General features: G+C 41.2%; 1 pseudogene; it reads right to left on the bottom strand.

Moving 5' to 3' along the window:
* LOC126941096 (eukaryotic initiation factor 4A-III-like) lies at nt 1–22,743 on the bottom strand (annotated as a pseudogene).
* Between the last annotated feature and the right edge of the window lie 1,863 nt (nt 22,744–24,606).

The raw sequence follows: 24,606 nt of genomic DNA, 5'->3' as shown, positions 1-24,606 counted from the left end.
TCAGATCAGATCAGTGGTGTTCATAGACATTGCTTCTATCTGAGTGGAATAGTACTGTTCAATGTCTCTCGGGATGCGGATGTCGGTCATTCTTGACAAAGTTAATGGCCGCACCCTTCCAGCCATATCGACCTGATCTCCCAATTCTGTGCGAGTACAATTCTGTTTTTGGGCAGGTCATAGTTAATGATGAGAGACACCTGAGGGACATCTGACCTCCCGGCCCAGACATCTGTAGAAATGAGCCCTGTGCTGGCGCTGGATGGGAACTCCTTCATGACAGACTGTGGCCCTTTCTGAGGTGTGTCTCTGTGCATCGAGGACATGGTGAGAGCAACGTCTTTCATTTTCTCCACCAGTCAGTCAGTTTTCCTTTTGGTATTACAGAAGATGACCACCTGAATGACAGTTAGCATTTTGTAGAGATCACACAGGATGTTGAGTTTCCACTCTTCTCTTTCCACTACCACAAAAAGCTGTTTGATGCCTTCCAGAGTCAATCCACCAAGATGCGGACTGGGTCCAGCATGTACTTGCTGGTCATCTCTAGGATTTCGCGAGGCAGTGTGGCACTGATGAGAACTACTTGTGTGGCTGGAGGCAAGTACCTGAACATGTCATAAATCTGATCTTTGAAACTTAAGTTTACTTGTTTATTATAAAGGATATTGCAAAGGATACAGATGAAGAGATATGTAGGGCAAGGTAGTGGGGAAGGTGCTGGGAGCTTCCAAGCCCTTCTGACTGGGCCACTCTCCAGGAACCTCCATGTGTTAAGCTCTCAGGAAGCTCCCTAATTATTTTCAATAAGTAATACAAACATGTATAAAACACAAATTCAAAAGATACATAAGGTTATACAGTGAAACCAAGCCTTCCCACTCTACCTTCCAGCCACCAAGAGTCCAGCTTCAGTTTCTTGCTTTTCCTTTCAGAGAAATCCTTTGCATTACAAGCACACGTATCTGGCAGATCATTCTGTGTCACAACATAAAGACATGCTTTATTATTTATTATTTTTATGTCACCCCGGCTGGATGGAGTGCAGTAACTATTCAAAGGCATGATCATAGTACACTACAACCCCCAACTCCTGGGTGCAAGTGATGCTCCTGACTCAGCCTCCTGAGTAGCTGGGACTAGCATTTTTCTTTTTAATGGCTGTGTACTGTTTGAATGTACATCTCCTATGGATGGACACTTAGTTCTTCCTAATTTTTTCCTGCAATAAACAATGCTGTACTCAGTCATGCTATGTGAATCTTACTTCCACAGGATAAGATCTTAGGAGTGGAATTGATGAGTTAAAAGATACAAACATCTAACATTTTGATATATATTACAAAATTTATCCCCATAGAGATTATATCAGTTTATATTTCTATCAGTGATATGAGAAGAGAGAGCCTGTTTTTTCATATTCCCATCTACAAAGTATATTATCAAATGTATTGAAGTTTGCCAGTTTAGAAGGCTAAAGTGTTATTTCATTATAATTTTAATTACTGTTATTTTGAGTGAAGCTGAGCATTTTTTTGGAAGTCACTAATTATTTCCTTTCCTGAGCAGACTGTGTTCTTTTGCGTTGTTTATTTTTTTCCTTATTAATTTGTAGGACATTCTTTACATAGTGAAGAAATTTTAGCTCTTTGGTTGTGATATCATCTGCAAGTGTGTGTTTTTGGCCTAGATTATCTTTTCAATTGTTTATGTTATTTGTTTGTTGATTTGTATGTTTTTGCCATTCAGAAATATTTTATATGTATAGTTCCATCTTTCACAATTTCTATTTTCAGGGTTCTGAGTTTTGTCACATACACAGAACGTCTTTTCTCACTTGGAGGGTTTAAATATATTTTTCTACTTTCCTTTGGTATTTTTATGGGTTTATATTTTACACTTAGATTTTTGCTCAATCTAAAATTTGTTTTTGTGTAAAGCGTGAGATAGGGATACAACTGAATATTTTTTTCACATAGCTAACCTGTATTATTTATTGTGTAAACTACCTTTTGCCTGTTATTTTGAAATGCCAACATTAACATATATTAAATTAGGCCTGGTGGCTTGCGCCTGTAATCCCAGCACTTTGGGAGGCTGAGGCAGGCAGATCACTTGAGGTCAGGAGTTTGAGACCAGCCTGGTCAACATGGTGAAACTCCTTCTCTACTAAAAATACAAAAATTAGCCAGGTGTGGTGGCACATGTCTGTAATTGCAGCTACTTGAGAGGCTGAGGCACAAAAATTGCTTGAACCTGGGAGGCAGAGGTTACAGTGAGCTGAGACTGTGCCACTGCACCCTAGCCTAGGTGACAGAGTGAAACTCCATCTTAAAAAACAAAACAAACAAACAAAAAACCCATATATTAAATTTATATTGTGTATTTGGGTCTATTTCTCAATTTTTCTGTTTTGTTCTATTGGTATTTTTTTTATGAATGGTGGTGTACTTTAAAATTATTCTAGCTTTATAACAGATGTCAATACCCAGCATTGCTCTTTTTCATTATTACTCTTTTTCTTGCTTTTCTTTTCAGATAAATTCTTTACATTTTCCTGAACAGTCTTGACCACTTTTTTTCCCCCCATAGGAACATTAGAATGGCTTTGCCTGTGTTTTTTTCTTAATTATATGTAATTTCACTAGAGTTTTTTTTTTTTTTTTTTTGAGACAGTCTCATCTGTTGCCCAGGCTGGAGTGCAGTGGTGCCATCTCGGCTCATTGCAACCTCCACCTCCCAGGTTCAAGCAATTCTCCTGCCTCAGCCTCCCAAGGAGCAGAGATTACGGGTGCCCACCACCATGCCTGGCTAATTTTTTTGGTATTTTTAGTAGAGATGGGGTTTCACTATATTGGCCAGGCTGGTTTCGAACTCCTGACTTCAAGTGATTCGCCTGCCTCAGCCTCACAGAATGCTGGGATTACAGGTGTGAGCCACCATGCTGGGCTCACTAGAGTTGTGTTAAATTCTCTGATTAATTTGGGGAGAGATGACGTCTTTATAATTTGATTTTCCTTGTTTCAGAGAATGGTTGTCTTTCCATTTATTTACTTACTATTTGCCCCTTAGTAGCATTTAAAAATTTACTTCATGTGGATTTTTCATACTTCTGGCTAAGTTCATTCCTAGATATATTATCCCCCTCAGCTTTTTTTTTTTTTTTTTTTTTGCTATTTCAAATCAAGTCTTTTTCTTCCATTTTACAATACAACCGGTAGTTGCCTGAACAGTAAATATGTGGTGGCTATTAATTTTATGTAACAGTTTTGTTTCTGATCACACTTATGCTCGTTCTTAGTTTCAGCAATAGCTTTGCATTATTAAAACAGTTGACTTGGATTTTCTTGAGAGAGTATTACATTATTTTAAATGATGCTAATTTTACCTCTTTTCTTTCTCTCTCTCTATTTTTTTTTTTTTTTTTTGAGATAGGGTCTCATTGCGTCACCCAGGCTGGAGTGCAGTGGCATGATCTCTGCTCACTGCAGCCTCTGCCTCCCAGGCTCAAGTGTTCCTCCCACTTCAGCCTCTTGAGTAGCTGGAACTACAGGGGTGCACCATCTTGCCTGGCTAATTTTTTCGTAGTTTTTATAGAGACGGGGTTTTGCCATGTTGCCCATGGTGGTCTCCAGCTCCTGAGCTCAAGCGATCTGCCCAACTTAGCCTCCCAAAGTGCTGGGATTACACGTGTGAGCCACCGTGCCCAGCCTCTTTTCTTTTTTTTATGCCTCATTTCTTTTTCTTGTTTTGTTATATTGGCTGATATCCCCATTATAATGTTATATAGTAGTTGATAAAGTGGGCATCTTTGTTTTGTTTCTCATCTTTTGAGAATATGTATAGTTTTTTCTCAGTAAGCATGATGGGAGATTGAGACAGATGTATTTTATCATGCTAAGGAAGTTTACCCATCTTTTCCTATTTTGTTAAGATAAAAAAATTAAAAGTAGATATTGAAATTTTCAAAAGCCTTTTTTTTTTTTTTTTTTTTTTTTTTGAGATGGAGTCTCACTCTGTTGCCCAGGCTGCAGTATAGTGGTGTGATCTCAGCTCACTGCAACCTCTGCCTCCTGGGTTCAAGCGATTCTCCTGCCTCAACTACCTGAGTAGCTGGGATTACAGGCACCCACCACCATGTCCAACTAATTTTTTGTATTTTTAGTAGAGATGGGGTTTCACCATGTTGGCCAGGCTTGTCTTGAACTCTTGATCTTGTGATCCTCCTACCTCAGCCTCCCAAAGTGCTGTGATTACAGGAGTGAGCCACTGCACCCAGCCTGAAATGCCTTTACAACATTTATGGAGACAATTGTATGGATTTTTGCTCTTGATCCATTAATATCAATGGGTTTCTTAGTATGTTTTGAATAATCCCAATTGTATGGATATTTCAAAGACTCTAATCCTTATTGTGACTGCCTCGTAGTATAGATTGTACGTGTTTGCTACCCCATCATAGTTGTATCAGAACACCTAGCAAATGTAGCATGGGGATGGTAATCAGTGGTCTTCTGCAGTAAAAAGTTATTATTGAAGAGATGAAGAAGATAAAAAATTTAAAAACCAGAAAGGGCTGAGAGGTGGGCAGATCTTCAATCTTAGTCCATTTCTGTGGGAAAACCATCTGCGTAAAAGCACCTTGCATCTTTGCATGATTCAGTTATAGCAACAGGAAAGTACAAAACCCACCCACGTGGAACCACTGTGCCTTCTAGCTTATGAAACACTCTTTCTGGGTACCTATGGGAAGAATCAGGTATGTTATTCAGGAAGGCTGAGAAGCAAAATTCAACTAACATGGACACAAAAGGAAATGAATTGGCTCATATAACTTGGAAATCTAAGAGGGTGGATCTGACTTTGGGTAGAGCTGCATCTATGAGTTCAAACACTATTATCAAGATTGTTCTTTGTTTTTTGGCTGTTGGCTACCTTTGTTAACTTCATGCTTAGAAAGTCATTCTTCACATCCCAACAAAATGGCCATCAGCAGTGCCAGACTTATGCTTACCTCATTCTTCATTCTTCTTGAACTAAGAAGAGACCTTATATTTTTTCCCTCCTACTATCAAAATATTTTTTTTCTCGTTTGAGTCAGAGTAGAGCCAGACTGGTCTCGAACTCCTAAGCTCAAGCAACCCGCCCACCTCGGCCTCTCAAAGTGCTGGGATTACAGGCGTGAGCCACTGCACCTGGCCTAAAATAATTCTTAAAAAAAAAACAAACTATGGCTCTGCTATGCCACAGGTCCACCTGCTTTTTAATTGCTTTGCTCAGGAAATGGAGACATCCTGATTTTGACTTTTCTGCCTGGGTCATGTGTTTGCCTCTGCAGTGAGAAAGCAAAGTAGACAACAAGCAGTGGATGAGGTGATAGAACCAGGAAATTCAAGGAGCTTCCTGGCATTAGATCACATCTTCACCATGGATCTTGTTAGAAATAAATATTTCCTCTACAAGTTATGCAAAGAGACACCATGATACTTTTTTTTTTTTTTTTTTGAGACAGAGTCTTACTCTGCACCCAGGCTAGAGTGCAGTGGTGAGATCTCAGCTCACTGCAACCTTCACGTCCTGGGTTCAAGCGATTCTCCTGCCTCAGCCTCCTGAGTAACTGGGATTACAGGCACGCCCCAACATGCCTGGCTAATTTTTGTATTTTTAGTAGGGACCAGGTTTGGCCATGTTGGCCAGATTGGTCTCGAATTCCTGACCTCAAGTGATCGGCCCGCCTTGGCCTCCCAAAGTGTTGAAATTACAGATGTGAGCCACCGCACCCAGCCAACACTATGATACTTTGAATTTAGCTGAACAGGCTCTAAAATTTAGATATTCTTATCGTTTCTCAGCCAAATCATGGGAGGCGAGCATACTGCCTATAGACTCTATTGAATATTATTTGAAAGCCCATTAAATTAAATACACAAACCCTTGGCAACATGGGATTGCCATGAATTTGACTTTTATCTCTAATGTGTCAGGAAATAGTTGATGATGTTTCCTCAAAAATGACAAAGAAAATAAATTGAAATTAATTCTTTTTAGTTGATTAACTTCATGGCAATATGCATATACTTCAGAGGTTCAGGATTTAGGGAAAATAAGCATCCAGTGAAGAAAAATTGAATAGAAAGACTTGGAAGAGGAGAACTCACAAATACAAGTGAGAGATGTTTTGACAGTAATGGGATATCAAGAGCTGAATTGGCCCTGAAATTGTGTTCATTAAGTGTTGTGTGTTTCTTTGAGGTTTATTAAGACCCTGGAGAGGAAACAAACACATTTCAACACAGAGAAATAAAAATACTCATTTAGGACTATAACATGTCTCCCTTGAGTTTTTTTAAATGTTATTTTTGACACACTTTTTTGGCATTTTGACACGCCGTTGTTACAGATCCAGTCACAGCACAGTACTTCCATTAGACAAAAACAACAGCATTTTTATTTCTCTAAGAGAAAAAAAGTTTGAAGTGAGATTTGAACTGGCTTTCAAGAACTCTTCAGTGCAGCGAAAGAGTTGAGAAGATAAGACTGAGATGACATTTGTGTGAAGAAAGGCGGGTAGGCCCCTAGCTCCTTCTCTAGGAACCCAGTCACTGTCAGCTGAGTTACTGTGCGGGACAAAATCCCAATAGCAGCACAGCCTTGACCTTGTCCTCAGGTGCTTTGGAAAGAAAACCTCACACAGGTACTGTGCATATGTCGGAAGATGGAGGGAATTTGGCTTTTTGCCAGGCAAGTACTTTGAGTGTAGCATCTCAGGGTTGTTGTCTGGGCAACTGTAATCCAAAGTCTCTGATAAGAGCCAGGAATAGGGGTGTGCCCCTGTAGTCCCAGCTACTCAGGAGGCTGAGGCAGGAGGATCGATTGAGCCCAGGAGGTTGAGGCTGCCGTGAACTGTGATCGTGGCACTACACTCCAGCCTGGGTGACAGAACAAAACCCTGCCAAAAACAAACAACCAAACCAAACAAACAAACATCCCTGATAAGACCTAGGTCAGATTTTGAGGAAATTTGGAAAGCAGAGAAGCCATTTCTTCAGTGTTTCAGGGATATCCAATCTCTGAAATCAACTCTCACACTGCTCCTTAATTTCTTCTCTTCTTTTCCTTCTCCTTTCCCTTAATTTCTGCTCACCTGTAGGTGAAATAGAGTATGAGACACTGAAAGTGACTAAGAGATCCACAATACATGTCAGTCCTGGTGAGGAATCCCTGAGGCCCTTGAGCCCACTTCTACCTCTCACAGTTATACCTGGAAAATGTCTCTGACTTTCATGAGCCTCCATTTCCCAATTTATAAAACGGGGATAAAGATATCTACCTGGTGGGGTTATTGTGAGGTTTTTTGCACCTGAAACAATGTTTAGAATGAAGTAGTTGTTCAGTTGATGTTAGTTTCTCCTTTCTTTTTCCTTTACTTAGGAGACATGAGACAGAAGTATATGAAAAAGTAATTAGCCTTCATAGAATATTTGCATATACAACAATTTTTGATCTAGACCCTGTTTACCAAGGCAAACTGTGGCTTTGGAAGGTAAATGAATGATTTTCTACAGTGACACATACTCCAGTCTACTCATTAGTAGCAGAGCAAGCAATCCTTTAGAAATATATGTAAGCAGGCTGGGCATGGTGGCTCACGCCTGTTAACCCAGCGCTTTGGGAGGCGAAGGTGGGTGGATCACTTGAGGCCAGAAGTTGGAGACCAGCCGGTCAACATGGTGAAACCCTGTCTCTACTAAAAAAAAAAAAAAAAAAGAAAAAAAAGAAAAAAAAAATTAGCTAGGTGTGGTGGCAGGTACCTGTAATCCCAGCTACTTGGGAGGCTGAGCAGGAGAATCTCTTGAACCCGGGAGGTGGAGGTTGCAGTGAGTCAAGATTGTGCCATTGCACTGCAGCCTGGGTGACAAGAGTGAAACTCCATCTCAAAAAAAAAAAAAAAAAAAAGAAAGAAAAAAGAAAAAGAAGAAGTGTATGTGTGCTGGCTAAAGAAAAAAAAATACATGTAAAAATAAATAGATAGGATTAAATAAACAAGAATGGACTAGTATAGCAAGCTCCTGCAGTCAGATGATCTGGGCTCAAATCCTGGCGTGGCTTCACACTCTTGGGTGAGCTGTTTAACCTTCTGAGCCTCATTCTTCTCATCTGTCAATGGGGATGACCATGGGGGCTGATAAGAGGAGGAATAACTGGAGCAATGACTATAAGCCAAGTAGACAGGGCCTGGCACATGGCATGGACACTTAGTGTTAGCCATTACTAACAATACAGAATGCAATTATCAGTCAAGTCGGCTGTTTCAAATTTGTAAGGGAACAAGGATAAGGCAAAAGATCCTAACACAATTCAGGGTATTTTTCCACGTAAGTCCTGACTGTTCCACAAGGTGTTAGGGCATTTTGGAGGTTGCCATTCGAAAGGGATTTAACCAATGGCTGACATCCCTGCTTGCTCCCCGCACCTCACCGCCACACTGTAGATCAGTGCCAGCTCTGTGCATGAAGCATTACTCATACTGTCTCTTTACACAGCAGTTAACCTTACTTGTCACTGCTTCCAGTGGGAGATCAAGAGCATTGAAATTACGGAGGTGGCACCATAAATCACGGTCACTTCTTGACATGGCCAGACAAAGCAGCTGGAAGGAGCCTTGCTGCAATGTCAGCTCAATGTTGAAATGTAAAGTTTTAACATATTAATTTTCTCTCTCTTTTTATTGTCATCCTGTTTTTTCCTTGCACCCTCATGACTCAAAGGAGAGCACGGGAGATTGAACTAGCAGCTTGGTGGGTTAATCACCATGCATGGTTTTTCTTTCTTTTTTTTCCCCCCTCCAAAGGGGAACATGGTGATTTAAGAATGAAATAATTGAGCAAATCTAACTTGATGTAGTGAAAGAGCTGTTTTCACCTGTGAAACGTCAAGTTTCAGCATCTCATATTTTAAACACAAAAGCTCTTAGAATGTAAGTTCCGTGAAGGATGTATCCAAGGTCTTGCGCCCTGCCTAGGACATGCAGGCACTTATCAGATATTTGTGAAATTCATGGATGACTGCTCTGGCTTTCCGTCTCTCTCATTGCTTTAGTTTCTCCTATTCTTTTACCAAGACTTCCTCACCTGACCCCTCAAGTGCCCCCCAGATATCAATGGTATCAATTAGGGAAACACCTCTGGGAGAGTTGTTAATATGGTTTGGCTCTGTGTCTCCACCCAAATCTCATCTTGAATCATAATACCCACGAGTCAAAGTAGGGACCTGTAATCACTACATGTCTAGGGAGGCAGGTAATTGGATCATGGCATCGGTTTCCCCTATGCTGTTCTCATAGTAGTGAGTGAGTTCTCAAGAGATCCGATGGTTTTATAAGTGTTTGGAAGTTCATCCTTTGCACTTCTCTCTCCTACTGCCTTGTGAAGAACGTGACTGATTCCCCTTCTGCCATGATTGTTAAGTTTCCTGAGGCTTCCCCAGTCATGCAAAACTGTAAGTCAATTAAACCTCTTTCCTTCATAAGCTACCCAGTCTCAGGAAAGTTCTTTATAGCAGGGCGAAAATGGACTAATGTAGTTGACTTTCTGGATTCAGTTCTTTTCCTACCGTACTTGGCTGCCATGACCTAGGACTTTAACTATAAACTTGTTCTTTCTGAGGGCTTAGGATTCTGAACTGTCTCTATTTAGTAGCCTGTTTTCTTGTTTCCTCATGTTAGGCAATTGGATTTTATGAAAGCTATGCATCTCTTCCCAGATTAATTCACATACAAATGAGGCACATGTAGTTTGGTCCATGATTTTTTTTGACCTTTTGGGGACACATTCATGAATCTAAGTCAAAGACCATGCCTTTTGTAATTGCCTGTTTAATTATCCGTAGCTGCCACCAAGCTCTTCTCTCCTTGAGGGCGGGGAATAGGTTTTCCTCAACTTCTATTCATTTCTCAACCCACTACAATTAGGCTTTCATCTCAAAACTACTCTTCAGAAGTGGGTAGAAGTGCTCTCCAGGCTGCCAACTGCCCGAGCCATCCCCGATTCCTATCGTTGGTCATTATTGCTCACTCTTGTCTTCTCTCCTTTTCTTGGCTCTCACGACACCATTCTGCCCTTGTTCTGCTAGCTCTTGGATGCTTCCTTCTACCTTTCTTCCCTGGTTTCTCTTTGTCTTCTCTACGCCTGAATGCTCATCTTCCTAAGGGCTCTATTCGCACTCCCCCTTTCCTTACATTCTACATCCCCTTTCTGAGGAAGCGCGTCTCAGTTCTTGGTTTCCATCACTATGTGTCCACTGCCAATACCCAGGGCATGTCCCAGCCCAGACCTCACTCCTGAATACCCCCTCACCTCCCTCTACATTCACGTGTGGGATGGCTCCCCTGGCTTGTGTTTGGGACCTTATGCCCAACATGTCCATTGGGAGAGAGCACATGTTCTTCACTCCTGATATTTTCTTCCACAGGGAGTCATGTGCATTAGTAAAACACTTTCATCCTCTTTGTACTCCTTCTCCACTTTGGAGAGGAGAAAACTCCCTGATTGGTGAGCTGCTCTTGGAGAACATGTTGTCTTGGTTCCTCTTGGCCTTCAGGAGGCTTAGTGGGAAAGTCCTTGCACCTACCATGGGAGGTAAAGGGCACCCATGGTGGGGAGGACCAGCAGCAGTCTAATTCGGGATTCAGCCTGCGTGAATCCACTGGCCTACAGGTATACACTGTGTTCTATAATATCAACCTTACTTTAAATAATGGGGATGTTTTAATTTCCTATTTGCTTTACTGTTTTATTTCTTTAGTGGTTCAGAAGTCAGGGCTTAGAAAAAGCACATTACTTGGCTGGGTATGGGGTAGGAGAAGGGGTGGAGAGGACTTTCAAGTGCTCATATTACCCTAAACTGAACTAATTATGTTCTCATGCTTTTTCTCTGGAATCTGCCTCTCTTCTGGTTTCTCTTATTTTTCTCAATACCAGACCTCTTTTTTCTTCCAGTGATATTTCTAGAACTTAGCTACCTGCCAGAAAATTTTTCTGAAAATGGCCTTAATTTGTGTTAATGGAAAAACAGGGAGATTTCACTCCCCATTCTGTCTCAGGAATACAAAGGGACACACAGATTCTGTTTAATGCTTATGAAGGGAAGAAAAGAAAGACTTCTTGGTCATGGCTGTCACCTGGAATTAACTGAGCCAAATTTCTCTAGCTACGATGAAACAGTCCAAAAGAGGTAGAAAATAGAGATCCTGCTCTCATGAAGTTTAGCATTTAAGGAGGAGGATTGTGTCAACAAGAGATACCTGAGATCACAAATAATGCTAAAATACTGAGATACACAGGAGAGCTATGATAACTATTTCAAATTCAATGAGAGGCCGGCCTTGCTGACTCACATCTGTAATCCCAGCACTTTGGGAGGCTGAGGCAGGCAGATCACCTGAGCTCAGAAGTTTGAGGCCATCCTGGCCAACATGATGAAACCCCATCTCTGCTAAAAATATAAAAATTAGCCCAGCATGGTGGCAGGTCCCTATAATCCTGGCTACTTGGGAGGTTGAGGCAGGAGAATCACTTGAACCCAGGAGACGGAGGTTGCAGTGAGCCGAGATTGCACCACTGCACTCCAGCCTGGGGGACAGAGTGAGACTCCATCTCAAAAAAAAAAAAAAAAAAAAAAAAAAAAAAAAAAAAGAGTGCTGAAGTGATTGGATGGGGTTGGCTCCTAGCACGTAGAACTACTGTTATTATCATTTATGGAGAAGATGCGTGTATTGTTGGAATAGGTCAAGAGACCTGACTCACTTTTGCCTTTTACATCCAGATAAATTGTTTTGTACTCTAAGACCTCTTAATTTAAACTCTGTCCTGCTTCTGTGCAGTTTGAGATGCCGTGGTTGGCTTATTGTATAAATATGGGCTTGGTTTCTATTCTGTTTTATTCTTTCCTAAACTTTATATACATCCTGACATAATTCTTGCAGGTGTAAATTCAGCCTGTAAGCAACAAGAAATATCACATTCTACGTTTTCTTTAAACTAATGTAAATCTGTTGCAGAGCCCCTATCCACAGGGCTGTCTAGAAATTCAATGTTGGTCATTGCTGAGGCTCCCTGTGGAATTCTACCCCTGAATGGTGCAAAGCATTTGGGCATTAGAGGCTGAGCATCAGGGATGACCATCTGGTCATCGACCACCAGCCTGTTCCTGTGACCATATAAATTTTTAGTGTCCCCGCCTTCAGATTGGGAGGCTCTGCTACTTGTGTGCCATGTCTTTGGGCCCAGGAATCCCGAAGGAGGCCGAGGCATCATTGTACTTAGGTCTGTCCTCTCTAGGTGTCTCCCAGAGCAACACCTTCAAGGTCTTATGACCTCCCTAGGCACTCCCTGAAATGGGTGTAGATATGAGCTTCCCACAGGACTTACATGCCTCTCTCTTCATTTCCCAAAATATGTTTCTCTGTGTTATGGGCTGAACTTTGGGGTCCTCCAAATTCATATGTTGAAGTACTACAGCACCTTAGAATGTGACTGTTTTTGCAGATAGGGCCTTTAAAGAGGTAATTACGTAAACATGAGGTCATCCATGTGGGCCGTAATCCAGTAAGCTCGGTGTGTTTGTAAGAAGGGGAGATTAGAACACAGGGAGAGACACCAGACAATGCAGCCCAGGGAGATGAGCATGGAACACGCAGCAAGAGTGCGGCCACCTGGCAAGCCAAGGAGACAGCCTTCAGAAGAAACCAACCCTGCCGACACCTTGACCTCAGACTTCCAGCTTCTAAAACTGTGAGAAAATAAATCCATGTTGTTTAAGCCGCCCAGTCTGTGGCACTTAGTTATAGCAGTCTTAGAAAATTGATATATTCTGTATCTTAAAAAAAAAAAACCCAACAACTCAGGTTTTTACAAAAAAAGTAGCTTTAAGTAGCTTATATTTTCTCAAATTTCTGTGGCAAGAACAGTAAGAACCTTGCTATGTGGAGGGGGATGGTGCAGTGGAGGAGGAGAAGACTATTCCTTGAGAACCCAGGCAAATTGGTGTCTCAGTAAATTGTCCTTCCATAGACTGGTTTCTGTTTGTCCACTGTTCCTGCCTGGTTTTCTTCTGGTGACAGAACAGATCTCCTTGCCTTATCGACCTACCTACATACTTATCTACCTCCACCCCATCCTCTTGAAGCACCTATTTGCCTGGTGCAAAATTCCAGATATGTAACTCTCCTTTAACTGATTCATATTGACAGGATTGGAAGATTTGAGGTCAATGACACACTAGAGCCAAAAAGGACTTCTGACCACACTTGTGTCCCAGGAGGTGAGGGGGGTTTTAAAAGACTTGTCCTGAACATGACTAGTCAAAGATTGTTTCGTAGAAACATCCTCAATATTTATTGAGGCTCTGGCCGATCTGTGAACCAAGTGAGCCAACTGATTGTTGAGCCCAGTTTCCACATTCATATTAAAAGTCAATTGGAAAAGACAGGATTTCCGAGCAGTTTATAACCTGCTTTATTTCCCTTCCTTTCTACCACCCCGTGATTTTGGTAACTTTATTACTCTGATTGGAAAAAATTGTTGTCTAATGATATTAAAATGTGCAGCTACTGATAAACTGTGACCAGTTCTTGGCTTTTTGCAAGAGCTGGGAATATTAGATGTCATTAAATATTTTATCTGCCTTCCTTCATGCTTTGACTTTAATGCTGTGTTCAAAGATCATTACTCAGTAATGCTGGCAAGGCTCCCCTCCTTTGAAGACATTCTTTATAAGAGCATGTAATATTCATTATTACTCTGAGTTGCCTGCTTTTTTCCATATGTCCCCTCCCCTCAAAAAAAGGTTTCACTAAGGGTGAATTATTCTAGGTAAGACTTAAGTACTATAGGAAGCTAAGAGCAAAACAATCTAGACTTTGCACATTGGCAGGGTGTATTTTAGAGCAAAACGTGTTTTTAGGGCACTGCAGGTCCTCATTCATGTGAAGGCTTCTTCAGTCTTGGGGCTGATGCTCTAAGGTTATACACAACTTTCAAAGAATGGGTTTTTAGGGTGGCTAGACCTTTATCTATATGATGGGAGAGTTAGCAAGCATGCTACAGAAAGGGGACCAAAAAGCGTATAATAAAACCATAAGACACAAGGAGTAAGAAGGAGAAACGTTTGCAGCTCTATGAGTCACTGGATAGTGTCTCCAATTTTTCCTCCCTAGTGATTATTTTTAACAATGAAAACCATCCATGTCTTACTTGGGAGGGCTTAGGCGTTCCCTTGGTAAAGGTTAGGAAGATGAACAAAATGAATTCAGATGCTGTTGAGGTCCTTCCTTAGGAGGCACCACCAGAGAGATGACTCTCAGGTCTTGACATCCAACCAGGCTGCTCTTCAACAGTTTGCTTTCAGTCTCATAACGATGGTCTTTCTGTCGTCTCTTTGGCCATTAGGCAGCTTAAAGGAACACTCCAGGATCACTTCTTGTACCTGGATGGGGCCCCATGCTATGACTGTCTGCATTCTGATCTTACCTCTGGTTTTTACTAACTTTCTATTCTCATTTGCCTTTGCCCTGATTCCTTCAACTACTTTATTCTTTTGTGATGTATATACTTTTGTAAGTTGCCTGAAATCCTATGTGGATTGAAGTGAGGGTAAATATAGACAAAGGAGGAAAATGAATTATGGAGTTTCCCTTGCACCTGACAGTTCTGTGTAATAGGATATTGGGAGTTTAGGTACGATGAGGGATGTCTTTTTCCGAAGTATTTTGTGTTTTGTTCTTACAGGCACTTGTAGGTATTTTTGGACCTTAAAATTGGAACACATATTCTGAGATAGGGTCGTCTACCACAATAGCAACAAGATAGAATATTTGGAACAGGTCTGCTAAATAGAGGATGAATGGCCATATTATGAATAGATTAAATATTACATAAAGAGCAAAGGAGAATTCAGGGAAGTAAGAGAAACAATATACATATCTACAACTAAAAAGGGTTGAAATTTTATTTTACAAGCTACAGATAAAGTAATTCTAAAATTCATAACACTAAATTGCTACCCATATATTTTTTTAACCAAGGCTGAAACATGTCTTTTGGATTGGAGGAAGTTATTTATTTTAAAAAAAATCATAATTTGTCCGGGTGAGGTGGCTCATGCCTGTTATCCCAGCACTTTGGGAGGCTGAAGCAGGTGGATCACCTGAGGTCAGGAGTTTGAGACCAGCCTGGTCAACATGACAAAACCCAGTCTCTACTAAGAGTACAAAAATTAGCTGGGTGTGGTGGTACGTGGCTGTAGTCCCAGCTGCTTGGGAGGCTGAGGTAAGAGAATTAATTGAACCTGGGAGGCAGAGGTTGCAGTGAGCCAAGATGATACCACTGCACTCCGGTCTAGGAGACAGAGTGAGTCTCCATCTCAAAACAAACAAAAAAAAAAACAAAACAAAAAAGCCCAAAACAATAATAATTTACTATTTTTCCATGCCAATCGATAGTACATTTTGAGATGTATTATATATCTATTCCTCAAACCATCGGGTCTGAAATCTGAAATTCTTAAGATCATGGGCTATTCTCTGTTCAAGAACAAATTGAGGCAGGATAAATGCAACAACCCTGGATGTGATCAGTTGGATTTGACTCATGCCAGGACAGAGAGGCTGGTTTTGGCTTGCTGTTGGTGACTGGGCATTTCAGCTCTAATTTTGATTTTCATGAAGCACAAGTTATATTTCTCTTGGTTTTTGTTTTTTGACACAGATTAGAGGCAAAGGAATGCTTCTTACCACCTTCCCATGCACACAGGAGACAGTGTAGTTCGATCTGCATTCCAGTGCACTGTCTCAGCCTTCTCCTGAGGGTTCTGGAGTTAATGAACTAAGTCAAAATCTCTGAGCAAAATGATTTATGTCTCTGGGGATAGAGGATGCCATGTGGGATCTGCCCAGATAGCAAACAATGATCATGTGTCCCAACAGCAGAAGGGTTTGCTCAGGCTCTGAGAGAGAGCAGGTTTTGTGAAAACCTTAATGCTGAAATGTAAAAGGCTTTGCGTGCACTCTGTAGAAATGTAGCTCTCCATCCTAAGTAACATTTTAGGCAGCATATTGGCAATACAAAACATTTGAATAAAATCACTGATGGTATTAGTCACCATCCACCCCTTTCCCTGAGTCTTTAGGGATGTGCGTGCATGAAGTGCAAGCTAAAATAACCTTAATCTAATCACCTCTGGAGATTGAGAGGCGTGTGCTCATATAAATGTCAAGTTGGGACATAATTTAGCTGATCTCTGGGGTTTATCGCTATTGCCAGACTTCCTCTTTATTTGATCTGGTGAAGCAAATTAAATGTGTCTCTTTAGTTCTAAACCAGGTAAGGAAAGGAGACTAGAATTTGTGAGTTTCTTATTTGGATACAATAATCATGCAGCCAGTCCTGATTTATGGAGGCAGCAAGGTCCACTGTGTGTGCAGGAGCAGCAGAAAGGAACCAAGGGCCAATTATCTTGGCCTACCTGTTATCTACTAGTTGGAGGTTGTCTCCTTGACAACACTAGTAGATGTACTAAAGGCTGTGGAGCAGAGGTTAATTGCAAAACAAAAATAAAGCTGTACTTAAATATTAGAGGAGAAAATTCTCTTTGTGTACACCTGGCTCTGGTCATTATTCTCAGCCCTGTGAGAGCCAGACCTCCAGGTAGCGCATTTGAGATGCGTAGATAAGGAGAGCTCATCCAGAGACACCCTGACCTCCAGTAAAGACAATGGCTCTTTGCCACAGTTGAGGAATATCGGGGCTCGATCTTGATGGAATATGTAGGGCATTGTTTTCAGCTGGGGTGATTTTGCTCCCAGAGGACATTTGGCAATGTCTGCAGATATTTTTGGTTGTCACATTGGGGGGATGGTATCTAGTGAGTAGAGACCAGGGATGATGCTAAAAACCCTGCAACGCACAGGACAGTTGCGCCACAACAAAGATTTACTTAGCCTAATAGATCAATAGTGCAAAGGCTGAGAAACTTAGGTCTGGTGGAAGATTTATATATATTTAAACATATAGCATTTACTAAACTAAATGGATAAAAAAGAGATCTGTCTCATTTTTCTAAACAAATGCAAGTCATATGATAACTGGGTTATTAACATTCTAGATGCACCACAGGGACAAATTTTCAGCTGTGCAGTCTTTTCACTAGATCACTAAACAGCAAAGCAAAAATATTACCTTAAAACTGCAGAACATACACATCCTTCTAATGGCATGAAAGAAATTAAAAAAAACATACAGAGGTCCTTTTCCCAATATGAAATAGACATATCCAAAATTTCAATTTGCAGCCTCTTAATCCTATGCCCCCGAGACTACATTTTAGGTATAGTTACAAATATCTGTTCCAATCATGCCAATATTCATAAGAACATATTTCAACTTCATCTATATGTAGACCCAGAAGGGAACATTTTTAGTGTGATGCGATACTGCATAAAGCAGTTGATGCCTTGGAGGTGGATCACTCCATAAAATAGTGCTGTAAATATTTTATTCAGCACACCAAGTTTCAGTTGACAGGTCCCTACACTCCTTTGCCTCTGCTGAGGCACACACATTTCTTCTCCAGCCCCTGCCGCTGTGGCAACTACTTGCTGCATAAACAATCTCTATGTAGCATGGCAAAGACTTAAAATAACACCAACGCCTTCTAGTCATACTTATAGAGAAATGAGTCCCCTTCATATGTAATCAACTTGTATAACTGACTTCCAGAATAGAATAGCTGTTTTGTTTTTCATTTATTTTGATCCTGCATTTTGGTTTCAAGAAGAGTTATTTCTATTTAGCAATGACTGCTCTGTGGTATAAACTAGATATGAATGTATGTGACTGTTCACTTTATTCTTTGATCAGTGTTGATACTTTTTAGCTATTTATTTTTTGATCCTAGCACTTGCTAGCTTAGTTTAGTTTTAAAGGCTAAGCTGGTGTGAAGTCAGCCTGGAAATCTCTGGGATGACCAGTGTTGCTTGGCATCTTACGTGGAGAGCAGCTTAACTGCATTTGCCTTTATCCTCGTGATGTGCAACAGAGCTCCCATTCCCATGAGACCTGGGGCCAATTAAGCAACTCAAACAGGGAGGCACGACAGCATAGTGATTAGATGTACTGCTTTTAGAATTGTGACTCCAACACATGGCTAATTGTGTGGATATTGAGAAAGTTACTTAGTCTATCTGAGCCTGAGTCTCTTCATAATAGAATGAGAGATCATAATACTGCATGGGTGGTCATGGGGATTAGTAAGGGCTCCATAAATGGTAGCTTTGAGATAATGAGAGATGCTATGATGTCATTCATTGGGGACCTCTCTTCTCTCACCTTCCAAGAGAGCTGGGTTCCAAGTCTTTCATAGCCTGGTCATCCCTTCCCTATATCCATTGAAGAAGTGGTCAACGTAGTCTTGTTCCACTAATCTATGTGATCTGCAAATTCTTGTGGCTGCTTTTTGCAAGAAAGCAGAAATCCCAGGCCCTTCCTGCTACCAAAGTGCTGGTGTTTCTTCATACCTCAGTTACCCCAAGACCTGAATACTCTCTTGGTGAGCTTAAATCATCACTTTCTTCTGCCAGCCTTTTGGGTTGCAAGGTTTCACCTCTGCTTACTCTGCTCACACCAGGGCCATCCCAGGGCCTGGCCATCTTTCTCATCATGGTCACGTGGTAGGCCTTGTTTCTGGCATTATCAAGAATCTGGTGACCTTGAAAGATCTGCCGGACACCAGATTCTCCCTTGCATTTCACTCTGCACTTCGAAGGCCAGTTCTCTCTCCAATCCTTCATTCTTTTGTGGGTAAATGGTGTGGGTTGGCCCATGTTTGGATGCGATTGATAATTGGAAGCAGCTTCTCTTGTTTTCCCTTCTTTTTTCTTTTTAGAGACAGGGTTTCAGTCAAGCGATCCTCCCGCCTCAGCCTCCCAAGTAGCTGGCATGTGCTGCTGTGTGTACACAGGTGTGTGTGATGCAGGTGTGTGCCACTGTGTCTGGCTAATTTAAAAAAAATTTTTATAGTGACAGGGTCTCACTATGTTGCCCAGGCTGGTCTTGAACTCCTGGGCTCAACTCCTGGGTTCTTCTGCCTTGGTCTCACAAAGCTCTGAGATTACAAGCATGAGCCATGGTGCCCAGCAAAGAAAGCTGCTCCTCTAGTAGAAAGTTTTGGCTACCATATTACCAGTGCTGTTCTGTTAGGTCTCAGGCTCTTTCTCCTTGGTGATTGGAAAGATAGTGTGTGTCCTGTTTCCTTCATAACAAGAAGACATATCCCTGTGACATTTGACAGAAGTTTATCAGATTATGAGTTTTTTGGATAGGAACAATGTTTTCTTCATTGTTTTATACTCACAGCCAATCACATAGAAGGTGTTAAATAGATGTTTGCTAAATGAATGATGATATCTGGGAAATGTAGGTGAATGAGTCCCTTATCTTATTTTTTACTTGTTTGGGATGCTGGGTGTTCTTTGGTGGAGGTGTGGGGTAGATAGGTTGCATGAGGGAATGGCAGGAGAGAAGTATATTGTGGCCAGAGCACTATGGCCTGTGCCATATATGGCAAATAGAATCTATATGACATATAAGGCAAGTGGAATCTATGTGACAATGAGAAACCAATGCAGAGGTTTTAGCTGCAAAAAGATATCGTGTGTCTAATTATTCTAAAAGTTGTCTTGAAATCCTCAAAAAAAAAAAACCTCAGAGAAAATTCATTTTAGTGGACTTGCATCCAAATCAGTTATATTCTGGATAGTGCATTTTATGTGTCATATAAGGAATGAAATGGAATCAAATAACAGGGTGTGGCTGGCATCTATAACTAAGCATGCAGATGGCCCCTTTCTTTTGTCTCAGATTATACATTTCTCTTTTCTCTGATACTTGGGCTTTTGGACCTTGAAAGGAATTACTTGTGAGAACCGAGGACTCACTTGGTTCAAGGATGCTGAACTTGGGAAGTTGTGGGGATTATGTAACATATCAGAGGGCAAATGACACTTTGCTAATAGGAGAACCCATAGGGCAGGAAGATTGTATTGTACTCCTAATCAATCATTTCAGCAATTCTCGACTCTTACAAATCTTTATTCTAATCTAGACTGCAGCCCATCTGCACTGAAGATGCAGTAAAACCATTAAATAAATTCACATTCATACTCTTTCATTTATTATTGGCTGTAACATTGACATTATCATATTTCATGTAGGGAGAAAAGTATAATAATTGTACTAACTATTTATATATATGTGCTCTTTCAAGAATTAACAATTTTCTGGTAATGGCCAAGAATTATCTTCTTAATACAAATGTATTTCTGTTGTTATAAGACTTTCTGCTCTTTCATATTAATTATAGCTTTAAGAAGAAATTGACTTGGATTTCTCTGTGTTTTTGTGTAATTGAAATTCAGACATATTGCTTTTGCCAAGAATATAGTGTTTTATTGCGTTTTTTGCAAGGTTATAGGACGATGAATTGGAAATGATCATTTTGTCCATTTTTTACAGGTTATATAAAAATGTCATTTGATGTGGTTTAAAGAGTCTTTTAACCTTTTTTCCCCAAGGTGGATCTCGAGGACAGTGGTGTAAGATTATTTAGACAATACCTTTAAGTATTTTGCTTTGTTTGCTAGCACTGTATCAATATAATCAACATATTTAGTAGCAAGAGCCTGTAAACAATAAATATATATTTCTAGGTAACTGACCCCCAAAATGATATTAAAGAAAATATTTATATTGAATACTATTTTTCTTTAATGTCATTTTAGGGGTCAGTTATGAATATTCTATTTAAAATGAGATAAATGATCTAAGTTACAGCTTATGCAAAACCACCTAGGGCATTGGGCAAAAGGCCGTTTAGATCAGCCTCTGATAATTCTGGCTGTCAAACTATGAGCTTAGGGACTGTGGCTTGTCACAAGCTCCTGTTCCATTCTCCCAGGCCACTGCTTAGTGGGTCAGCTACAAACACCACAAACTCAGTTGGCAAATTATGTAACTCAACATGTAGATTTTCAGTGTACAAACTACACAGAGATGGGATTTATACCAATTTAGCTCCTAACACTGCTTAACCCACACAATTACCTTGTGCTGTTCCAGCCTACTTTATTCTGAGACATTTAGATCATTCAGAGACTTTCTCCTACTTGCTGGTCTCCAGATGTGACCTCAAGGTGCCACCTCCAGATCCAAACTAGGCTGGACAGACGCACCAAATCCTTAACTGGCAGATCCTTTGGGGGTATAATGCCTAGGAAATCCTCAATGCATGCATTCATTCATTCATTGAAAGAGTCAAAAATATCCGAGCCCTTGCTATGTGCTGACATTGTGCTAAGTGCCAGGGGAAAAAAAGCAAATAAGCCCAGGGCCTTACCCTAATACAGTTCTCTGTCTGAGCGCCTTCATCTGGGCTCATTCTTTCAGCTTTCTGTTCTTTGTTCCTGGTTTGACTATGGAACACCGTCTCTCTCATTTTCCTCCTGTACACATTTATGGCCATCCTCACACACTGTGCTTCCCGTGGCAACTCATTGCTGACTCCAATTTGGCAGGTAGTTTATTACCTGCTCCATTTTATAGATGAGGCAGTAGAGAGCTCTTTTTTCTACGCTTGAGCGAAGCCCGTCTGCAGACATGAATGCTACAAGCTGAAAGGCAGAGGCCAGTGTTATCTGCATTTGAAGACACAACATTTAGGCTTTTCTTGATGTTCAGAGGAGCCCAAAACTGAGTTGTTCAAAAAATAATTTTTCTGGTATAATTATTTCTAGGTTGGGGAAAAAAAAATCACAAACCTCATCCAGGTGTAACTTAATTGACCACTGGATGTCACCATTACTCCATATAAATACTGTGGACGGCTGCTGGGCGCTAGGATTTAGGAGCATTTGAAGGTCTGTCTGTGCATTTTTAGCACTCTTGCTTTGTCCAATTTGCATTATAGTCACCCCAGAGCTTCTGCGAAACAAGACGGGATTATAAATAAGCAACTCAACAAAGAAATCAAATTCATCTTACCAAGGAGTAACCATGGTTAATGATCTGATTTAGGTGACAAAGGGATGCTTGGGCACTTGCAAATCATCCTTAGCAAACCTGAGTGAAAGCCATCATTTTTCCCTTTGTCTGGAAGTCTAGATTGCCAAGAGTCTGTGTCGCACAAAGATTCAGCACGGCACTCATGGAACTGAAGAGTCACAGTTTAGAGGTCACCTCTTCCAACATTCTGCCCAATGCAGGAAGCTCCTTAATCCCCTGTCCCCATAGGACCCAGATGAATGGTTGCCTGCTTCTAAGTATCCCTGGAGACCAAGCTCACAGATTCACCACGCAGCACGTTCTGCCTCGGGAGTGCTGGAATAGAACTGGAAGGGATAGGGAGGCCTTTCTTCAACTCACACGGTTGCTTTTCCTTCATGGCTGCTGTGTGATGTTATATACTCATTAGTGGAGGATGTTGTGGGAGTTCAGAGGAAGGGGCTTGGCCCAGCCCAGAGGGCGTGAGAAGGAGCAACTCTGGAAGGTTCAGTTCCTAGAGCAGCCTAAATGGGGCCTCTGGGGAGGCCCTGGGCCTTTTGGCCTCCCCGAGATTATATAACGGAATGGTTGCTTACTCTGGCTGGATACGGACCCTGTCCTCTTCATGTAGATGCTGCTGGTAAGTAAGCATCGAAGGAGCTCATGGAATTCAGCAGCGGTGACATTTAATTAATATGGTTCTCTCCCCCAGGGCTGTGGAGAAGGTGGAAATCTCATAATCGAATCTTGGTTTTGTACTGGAGTCTGGTCTGTAACTATAGGACCACTGCTACAGAAAGATGGCATTTAAAAAAAAAATTTTTTTTTTTTCGATGGAGTATCCCTCTGTTGTCCAGGCTGAACTGCAGTGGCGTGATCTCGGCTCACTGCAACCTTTGCCTCCTGGGTTCAAGTGATTTTTCCGCCTCAGCCTGCAGAGTATCTGGGACTACAGGCGCTTGCCACCGCACCGGCTAATTTTTGTATTTTTAGTAGAGATGGGGCTTTACCATGCTGGCCAGACTGGTCTTGAACTGCTGACCTCAGGTGATCTGTCCACCTCGGCCTCCCAAAGTGCTGGGACTATAGATGTGAGCCACGGCGCCCAGTCGAAAGATGGCACTTTAAAGCCAGAGGAAAGCATGACCTGTTTAGCTGTCACGCCCACTTCTGTTCTTTTAGACTGGGGCGGGAATACGTCTCCTTCTCTGCTCATTCCCTCACTTGGAAACCCAAGCAAGAGAGCTCAGAGCCCCATCTGGAGTCAGGGAAGATGGAAGAGGTGAAGGACTCCCTGCATTTTTATAAGGCCCCAAGGCCCTTGGAGACAAGATGCTTTTTATCCATTACTAACGGGCACTTGGCTTTTTCTTTGGCTCATTTCTGGTTCAGAATTTTAGTGAAATGACGAAGATCAGATGTTAGCTCTGGAATCCAACAGATGTAGACTTAACTCTTGGCTGGGCCTCCTTCTAGCTGTGTGACTCCAGGCAAATCACTTAGCTTCCTTAAACTTCAGTTTTTCCTTTTGCAGAACGAAGACAATGCTGATCATAGTATCAACCCTGAGGGACCGTGCTGAGGATTGAATGAGAATACATTCAGGCCACGGAGCACACACACTCCAAAAAGGCTCGCCGCTATTATGGAGTTGGATAAATTGACTCAAGAAAGGGCAGAAGGAACTTGATATTGTGACTGTACATTTCAGACAGGCCCCAAAGAGCAAATAATCAGATCACAGCATTCACTCCCAGAATAAGCATATTCAAAAACCCTTTCTTTGTCAAGCACGATACATGGAGGGAGACCCGTTCTGTTTCAGAAAGCTGACAGTTAAGTGGCCGAGATACACCAATAGACAACCCTAATAGATGTGGTGGATGCAACAGCAGAAATACGGCCACAGGTGTCACATTACCAGGTAGAGCTACTCAAATTTCTATGGATGCAAATGTAGTGGAAAGACACATCTAATTAATTTTTTAAAAGTTGCTGGATTCTTTTGTTGCAAAACTGGGGAATTTGGACTATGATATAGTGGTGGTTGCATAAATATGGCGTCATATGCAGTTTCTTGAGCCATTGCAAAATGTGCAGCTATTATGTAACAACACCCCTGAAAGGTGCTTTGAACAAATGTAACTTTCATGTTCCTTCACCGTATAAATGTCTATGTTCAGAGCAATACAATGAAGATTGCCAGAAAGACAATTGCCCCAAGCACATTCATATTTCCAGCTGACTATACCTTTTCCATCTGAATGTACTTCCTGTTGTTCTTGTAAGGCTTTTATGTAAATTGCTTCAACGTTTAAACCAGTTTAAACTTTATATGAGTGTATACTATGTAGATTAAAACAATAGGCAGAATCAACTTTCTTTTACTCAACTAATTATTGTAGTGGTGCTATTTAGATTGCATACTGCCAACATTGTCCCTCAGGATAAATCTTCCTTGACAAATGTTGGATGTTGAGCTATCATATTTATCTACCCCATCTAAAATGATAAT

The sequence above is a fragment of the Macaca thibetana genome, chromosome 18 (assembly GCF_024542745.1).
Source record: "Macaca thibetana thibetana isolate TM-01 chromosome 18, ASM2454274v1, whole genome shotgun sequence".
NCBI classification, from domain to species: Eukaryota; Metazoa; Chordata; class Mammalia; order Primates; family Cercopithecidae; genus Macaca; species Macaca thibetana.
The sequence above is the reverse complement of the archived record's forward strand: the minus strand, read 5'-3'. Positions and strand labels throughout refer to the sequence as shown.